Source organism: Rutidosis leptorrhynchoides, chromosome 1, assembly GCF_046630445.1.
Source record: "Rutidosis leptorrhynchoides isolate AG116_Rl617_1_P2 chromosome 1, CSIRO_AGI_Rlap_v1, whole genome shotgun sequence".
NCBI classification, from domain to species: domain Eukaryota; kingdom Viridiplantae; phylum Streptophyta; class Magnoliopsida; order Asterales; family Asteraceae; genus Rutidosis; species Rutidosis leptorrhynchoides.
Genome location: NC_092333.1, coordinates 464495354 through 464503081, shown reverse-complemented (window position 1 = coordinate 464503081; position 7728 = coordinate 464495354).

The window sequence follows — 7728 nt, the reverse complement described above, 5'->3', positions numbered from 1 at the left end:
TGTAATAATCGGTATGAATTGGATGGTCAAAACGAAATCTCACATTCTTTGCGATCTTCACGCAATCCGAATTCCTATCGAGAATGGTGAACCATTGATTGTCTATGGCGACAAGAATTGCACCGGACTCAATCTCGTTTCGTGCCTTAAAGTTAGAAAACTACTCTGCAAGGGTTGTTTCGCGATCTTTGCTCACGTTAAGAAAGTCGAGCCCGATGAGAAGCACATCGATGATGTGCCAATCGCTAGTGAATTTTCCGATGTATTCCCTGACGAATTACCGGGTCTTCCATCTCATCGACCGGTTGAATTTCAAATCGATCTTATTCCGGGAGCCACACCCATAGCACGTGCACCATATAGACTTGCTTCATCCGAATTGCAAGAATTGCAAAGTCAAATCCAAGAACTACTTGACTGTGGTTTTATTCAACCTAGCCATTCACCATGGGGCGCTCCGATTTTATTCGTTAAGAAGAAAGATGGATCCCTACTAATGTGTATTGATTATCGTGCACTAAACAAATTGACGGTTAAGAACCAATATCCTCTTCCTCGCATTGATGACCTCTTTGATCAACTACAAGGGTCTTGTGTATATTCAAAAATCGATCTCCGTTCGGGTTATCATCAACTAAGGGTTAAGGGGGAAGATGTCTCCAAAACCGCTTTCCGGACTCGTTATGGTAGTTATGAATTCCTTGTCATGCCATTTGGTCTCACTAATGCACCGGCGGTGTTCATGGATCTTATGAACCGCGTGTGCAAACCGTACCTCGACAAATTCGTTATCGTGTTCATCGATGATATCTTGGTCTATTCTAAAAGCGAAGAAAAACACGAAGAACATCTCCGACTCGTGCTAGAACTCTTGAGAAAAGAACGACTCTATGCCAAGTTCTCCAAGTGTGAATTTTGGTTGAAGGAAGTTCAATTCCTCGGTCATGTTGTAAGTGATCAAGGCATTAAAGTCGATCCCGCAAAAATCGAAGCCATTAGTAAATGGGAGACTCCTACTACTCCAACTCACATTCGTCAATTCTTGGGTCTCGCCGGATACTATCGTAAATTCATCAAAGATTTCTCTTTGATTGCTCGTCCTTTAACCGCATTAACTCATAAGGGAAGAAAATTCATTTGGGCATCCGAACAAGAATCCGCATTCCAAATCTTAAAGACAAAGCTAACCACCGCTCCCATCTTGTCACTCCCCGAAGGCAATGATGATTTTGTTGTATATTGTGATGCCTCAAAACACGGTTTTGGATGTGTATTAATGTAACGAAAGAAAGTCATTGCTTATGCCTCTCAACAACTCAAGGTTCACGAACGAAACTACACGACACATGATCTTGAACTCAGAGCCGTCGTCTTTGCACTTAAAATATGGAGACACCATCTTTATGGAACCAAGAGTACTATCTTCACCGATCACAAAAGTCTCCAACACATATTCGACCAAAAGCAACTAAACATGAGACAACGAAGGTGGATTGAAACCTTGAACGATTACAATTGTGAGCTTCGTTACCATCCCGGGAAGGCGAATGTAGTAGCCGATGCCTTAAGTCGAAAGGAAAGAGCGGTGCCTCTTCGTGTCCGAGCTTTAAACATCACCATCCACACCAACATTAATAGCCAAATTCGTGTAGCTCAAGAGGAGGCTCTCAAGGATGAAAACGTTTCACGCAAACTTTTAAACATTCTTGTCTCTCGATTCGAAACTAAGGAGACCGGACTTCGATATTACGACGGAAGGATTTGGGTGCCTAGATATGGAGATTTACGAAACCTCATTCTAGATGAAGCCCATAAATCGCGATACTCGATTCATCCCGGTGACAATAAGATGTACCACGACCATAAAGAACAATATTGGTGGCCGAAAATTAAAAAGGACGTTGCTACTTACGTTGCCAAGTGTTTGACATGTTCCAAAGTCAAAGCCGAACACCAAAGGCCGTCCGGGTTATTTCAACAACCCGAAATCCCGCAATGGAAGTGGGAAAGGATAACGACGGATTTTATCACCAAGCTACCGAAAACGTCGGGCGGTTATGATACTATTTGGGTTATAGTTGACCGTCTCACCAAATCCGCACACTTTCTCGCTATGAAAGAAACCGAAAAAATGGAGAAACTTGCACAACTTTACATTAAGGAGATCGTAGCCCGACACCGTGTACCTTTATCGATTATCTCCGACCGAGATGGCCGTTTTGTTTCTAGATTTTGGCGTACCTTACAAGAAGCCTTGGGAACGCGATTGGACATGCGCACCTCCTATCATCCACAAACCAATGGGCAAAGTGAACGCACAATACAAACCTTAGAGGACATGTTACGAGCTTGCGTTGTCGACTTTGGAAAAGCTTGGGACAAGCACTTACCTCTCGCCGAATTCTCTTACAATAATAGTTATCACGCGAGTATCACCGGACCCGAACTTATTCACGAAACGACCGAGAAGATCGTTCAAATCCGAGATAGGCTTAGGACGGCCCGTAGTCGTCAAAAATGCTATACCGACAAGAGACGCAACGACCTCGAATTTCAAGTCGGTGACCGCGTAATGTTAAAAGTCGCACCTTGGAAAGGTGTCATTCGTTTTGGGAAACGTGGGAAACTAAATCCGCGATGTGTTGGTCCTTTCGAAATCTTGGAGCGTGTTGGAACCGTTGCCTATCGTCTAGCTCTTCCGCCTCAACTAAGCTCCGTCCATCCTACCTTTCATGTATCTAACTTGAAAAAATGTCTTGCCGAGCCCGATATCGTCGTCCCTCTCGAGGAACTTACCATTAATGACAAACTTCATTTTGTGGAGGAACCGGTTGAAATTGTGGACACTTCCGATAAGAAGCTAAAACAAAGCCGAATTCCGATTGTCAAGGTCCGTTGGAACGCCAAAAGAGGACCCGAGTTTACTTGGGAAAGGCGAGATCAAATGCAAAGGAAATACCCTCATCTATTCCCGGTTCCGGAAACGTCAGATTCCGAGGAAGAAACAACGACTACTACGCCTACTTAAATTTCAGGACGGAATTTCTTTTAAAGGGTAGGTAATGTAACATCCCGCCTTTTTCCGTTTAATTTTACGTTATACTAATTTAAATTCCATTATATATTTATAACATCTCTCGTTGATACGCGTTTTAATTTATCTCGTTTAGGTAATTCACGCACCCAAATGAAATTTGAGGGACTAGATTTGCCAAATGACCAAACATTTGACTAGGTCAAAGGAGTCAAACTCCTCTCATCCATTCATTCACCTCCTTCCTTCTTTGTTACTTCCTCCATTTTCTCTCAACACCCAAACACACAAATTCATCATCTAATTTCGGATTTGGAAGCTAGCAACAAAACAAATTACATATTTGAACTCCTTGCAACTTCTTCTTTGATTCCATACCGATATCATTGCATTTGGGTAACTTTCTAAAATCACTAGATTTTGTGTTCTTGAGATTTTTAACTTATAAAGTTGTTAATTAGCGTCTATGGCTCGAGTCTAGCATGATTATGTGATTTATATGTTCGTTCTTGCTATTTTGGTGTAACTAGCTCAACTTGAAAGACTACTTGCTTAATCTTGAGTTTTGGTTGTTCATATGTTGTTAGATGCTAAAAGTTCATGTTTTAATTGTGTTCCTAGTATCACTAGCTCCATTTTGATGTGTAGTTTGATTAAGGAAACCTCATAAACTTGATTATTAAATTTGGTGAATTTGGATTAGGGTTTGATGAACTTGAAATGGACTTTTGATGCTTTGAATGACATGAGATGTTATTAGCAAGTGTTAGGTTGTATTGTATGCTTGATTACCTTCGAAACGACATATTATTCATGTAAATTGGTTGCCGAATCATTAATTTGCATTTATGAACTTGGATGCATTAAATGATGAGCTTTAAATGTGATTTTGGTTGTTGTAAAGGTAAATGTGATGGATGAAAGGTGTTTAGATGTTTTCCTCGTCAAAATACCTTTCCAATGATATACGATACTTGTCTTGATTGTTTGCGGGTCATAAATTAGGATTGGTTGAGTTTTGGTTCGTGCACTTAGAAGTTTCAACAGCAGACCTGTATACCAATCTGGACGCCGTCCCAGTCTTCACAGCTGGACGCCGTCCAGCCAATCTGGACGCCGTCCAAATGAACTAGCAGATTCTGATTTGGTTGACCATTTCACGTAAAATGTTTGCTATGCTAGGGACCTCCGATTCACATGAAACTTGTTCTAACATGCTTATATATGAATAATTTGCGGAGAAAAATAGTTCGGGACCCGAACCGAACGTGTTGACTTTTCCGTTGACTTTGACCCGACCAAGTTTGACTTTTAATCAAACTTGACCAATTACTTATGCGACCTTTCTAACATGTTTCCATACTTGTATCTTGCATGAAACTTGACAATTTGATTTACATGCTACATATTCGAGTCGTAACGAGCCATAGAACTTATTAAACTTCTTTGATCAAACATGTTTACCAATATTGATACAACCTATTGTTTAGGTCAAGACTAGCTTTGTTCCTTGCACACGTTACTTGTCGAAGTACTTATTTACTCTTGCACTCAAGGTGAGATCATAGTTCCACTTTTACTCTTTTGAACTTACTTTCAGGATGAGAAAACATAAACGTTTCTTTTAACTAAGCGAACACAAGTACTTGAAAACAAACATTCTACATACGAGTTTAGAACAAAAATCCTCAATTCGATTATCATTAGTTACACTTGACGGGTGTAAGAGATAACTTATGTTATATGGCCATATGGGTTTGACAAACCCTCATTCGGACGGTTCGCTACCGTTATTCGGATGAAATATATTTTCGAGAAACAGTGTATGTTCTAACACTATTGTGATGGGGTTCTATGGAAGGAAACGTCAAATCTTGATAATTGGGTGCTCGTGAATATTAACTTTTAGAATGTATTACTATTTATCAATGATGCAAATCTTGTGGTTCGACTTACTTTTACTCACTTACTTATTTAAACCTATGATTTCACCAACGTTTTCGTTGACAGATTTCCTATGTTTTTCTCAGGTCTTTGAACATTAGGTGATACATGCTTTCGCTCGTTCTTTTTGATACTTGCTTTGGATGTCGAGTATATATGCATACATAGAGCATCTTTTGGCTACTTTAAATCGTGTCGCATATGTTTCATTGTACTTATAACTTGATAACGTAACTTTGGTTGAACAATTATTGTAAACTTTGAAACAATCTTTACATATGAAATGAATGCGACATCTTTTGGGTCAAACGTCTGTTTTAAAGACTTATGACCATGTAATGGGACCTAAGTAGACGACGCCGTCAAATGTCGATTTGTCGGGTCGCTACAATTGTTGGGCTGGATAAGGTGGATAGCGATAGCGGAAAGGTTGATTGCTTCACTAAAATTGATTAACCCTTGGTGGTTGAATGAATCCGGGATTTGGTGGACGAGCTGGGTATTGAACGTAACAGACTGAACCGTCTGGATTCTCGTACTCAACTTGATATTCTTCAGTGGGTTGCGGGTTGGTACAATTTACACAAGCCTGAGCTTGGTTAACCTGCTGCGTCTTCAATTCTCCTAGCTGCTTAGCAAGAGATTCCATCTTATCCGTGAGGGATTTGATGGCCTCCGTTTGATTGTTAAGTGCAGAGAGTGGGGCAGATGATGAAGTTGTTTCACTACTGTTCCAGTCATGATGATGCATCGTCATGTTCTCGAGCAATTTTCATGCTTCATCTGCGGTTTGGTTCATCAGATTCCCTTGAGCTGCTGCATCGATCGTCGTCCTATGATTTACCGTAAGACCATTGTAGAAGGTACATATTTGGGCTGACCGTTCTAGTTGGTGATTAGGGCACTTCTTCAGCAGTGTTTTGAAACGCTCCCATGCGGTGTAAAGAGATTCATCATAACTTTGTTTGAAGTTAATGATGTCATTCTTCAGCTTGGTTTGTTTAGAAGGAGGGAAATATTTGGTTAGGAATTTAGTAGCCATCTCCGTCCATGATGTGATGGAATCTTTTTCTAGTCCTTCAAACTAAGTTTGAGCATGATGAGTGAGAGAATAGGGGAACAAGTATAGCCGTACTATATCTTGTCCTATCCCTGGCTGTTTGTAAGAGTTCGAAAGAGATATGAATTTATCAAGGTGAGAATTAGCATCGTCATTCGGTAATCCATGAAACTGACAGCTATTTTGAATGAGCTGGATGATGTGATGTTTTAACTCGAACGAGTGCCCTTGAATCTCTGGAAATCTGATTGGTCCTCCTCGACCTTCAATCGAGGGTTTGGTATTTTCTGCTAAAGTAACGCGTAACGCCATTTGGTTTCTGATTTGTGCTTCCTTACGTGCTTTAGAGATTATTGCGTCTGGATCAGGTACGAATAACAACGGCCCTGGTCTAGATCGGGTTTGGGTCATACACTGGGTATGCCTCTTTGTTTTTAATTTTTCACAAATAAGCTAAATTATAATAAGCTAAACTAATCTAATTTAATTCTAAGGTAGTCTAAATTTAACCTAATCGTATCCTAAGTCAGTCTAAGGTAATCTAATCTAGGGTAGTCTAAAGTAATCTAATCTAATTAACTAACTATCCTACAGTGGAATATGTTTTTGGTTTCGGCTACTGATTCCCTGGTATTTCGGTAACAAAGTTCCGCACAAACTATTCAACAAACCAAGTGGCCAGGCTGACTACGGAGAGGCAGGATCCTTTTGGTCCCAATATAATTGGCGACTGTTCAGAAAATCCAATAACCAAGTCCGTGTATAATTGTCTTTCTTAGACAGCACTAAATGCTTGTGAATAAGTTTGATTGGAAACAGTATTGCCTGATACCAGTTCCCCGGCAGCGGTGCCAAAAACTAGGTATCTCTCGTGATATGGCCGAAACGGACGGTTTTATTTGCGCGGTGTCGTCAGGACACGGCTCGCCAGGATCAGCCACTCGTGGGAGAGGGTACTTGTTTTAAATTTATATTTAGCGGGGCCTAAATCTTACTACTCCTTATAAGTAAGGGAAGTATGACCTAGGGTCGTATTTTTGAGATATCAGTAACATCGAACCTATATTTTAGCCTAATATAGTTAGGGAGTAGTGAATATTTATTTTGGGATTTTCTAATTTATAAGACAGATAAAGTAAATGCGATAAAATTTGGAATTTAGATAAGGTTAAGGTAAGTGCATACTATGACTTCATCAGTTATTCTGCTGAGATTATGGAATGCTGGCTCATGAATAGGCAGAGGCCTTGTATTCATTACACTGGTCCTAAACGCCCCTGTCATAAGACATGTCACTAGGTACTGCATTAGGCTTGAAGAAACTGAATAGACAACAACGTCCCTTACCCCCGACGCCGTGCAGTCTGACTACAGGCATACACGTTCAGACGGCTCATCCAATTGAGCGACTCGGTTGGGTGACGTATTAACATTCCGAAATGGTCTAACTTTCTTAAGCGTAATAGAATACATGGTTTACCATATCCGAGAGACGTGATGTGCCTTAATGCTTTCGCTAATGATTGGTAAAAGATAGTTAGGCCCTTAGAAAGAGTTCAACCATAAAGAACACCATGGACAAGTCAAGTCTGACTTCCATGAACACGTTCGATTATCCTAACGGTCCAATCCTTTATGCGTCTAAACAAACAGTTCTTTAATTAACTAAGAATCCCTCAAGCGGGGTGCA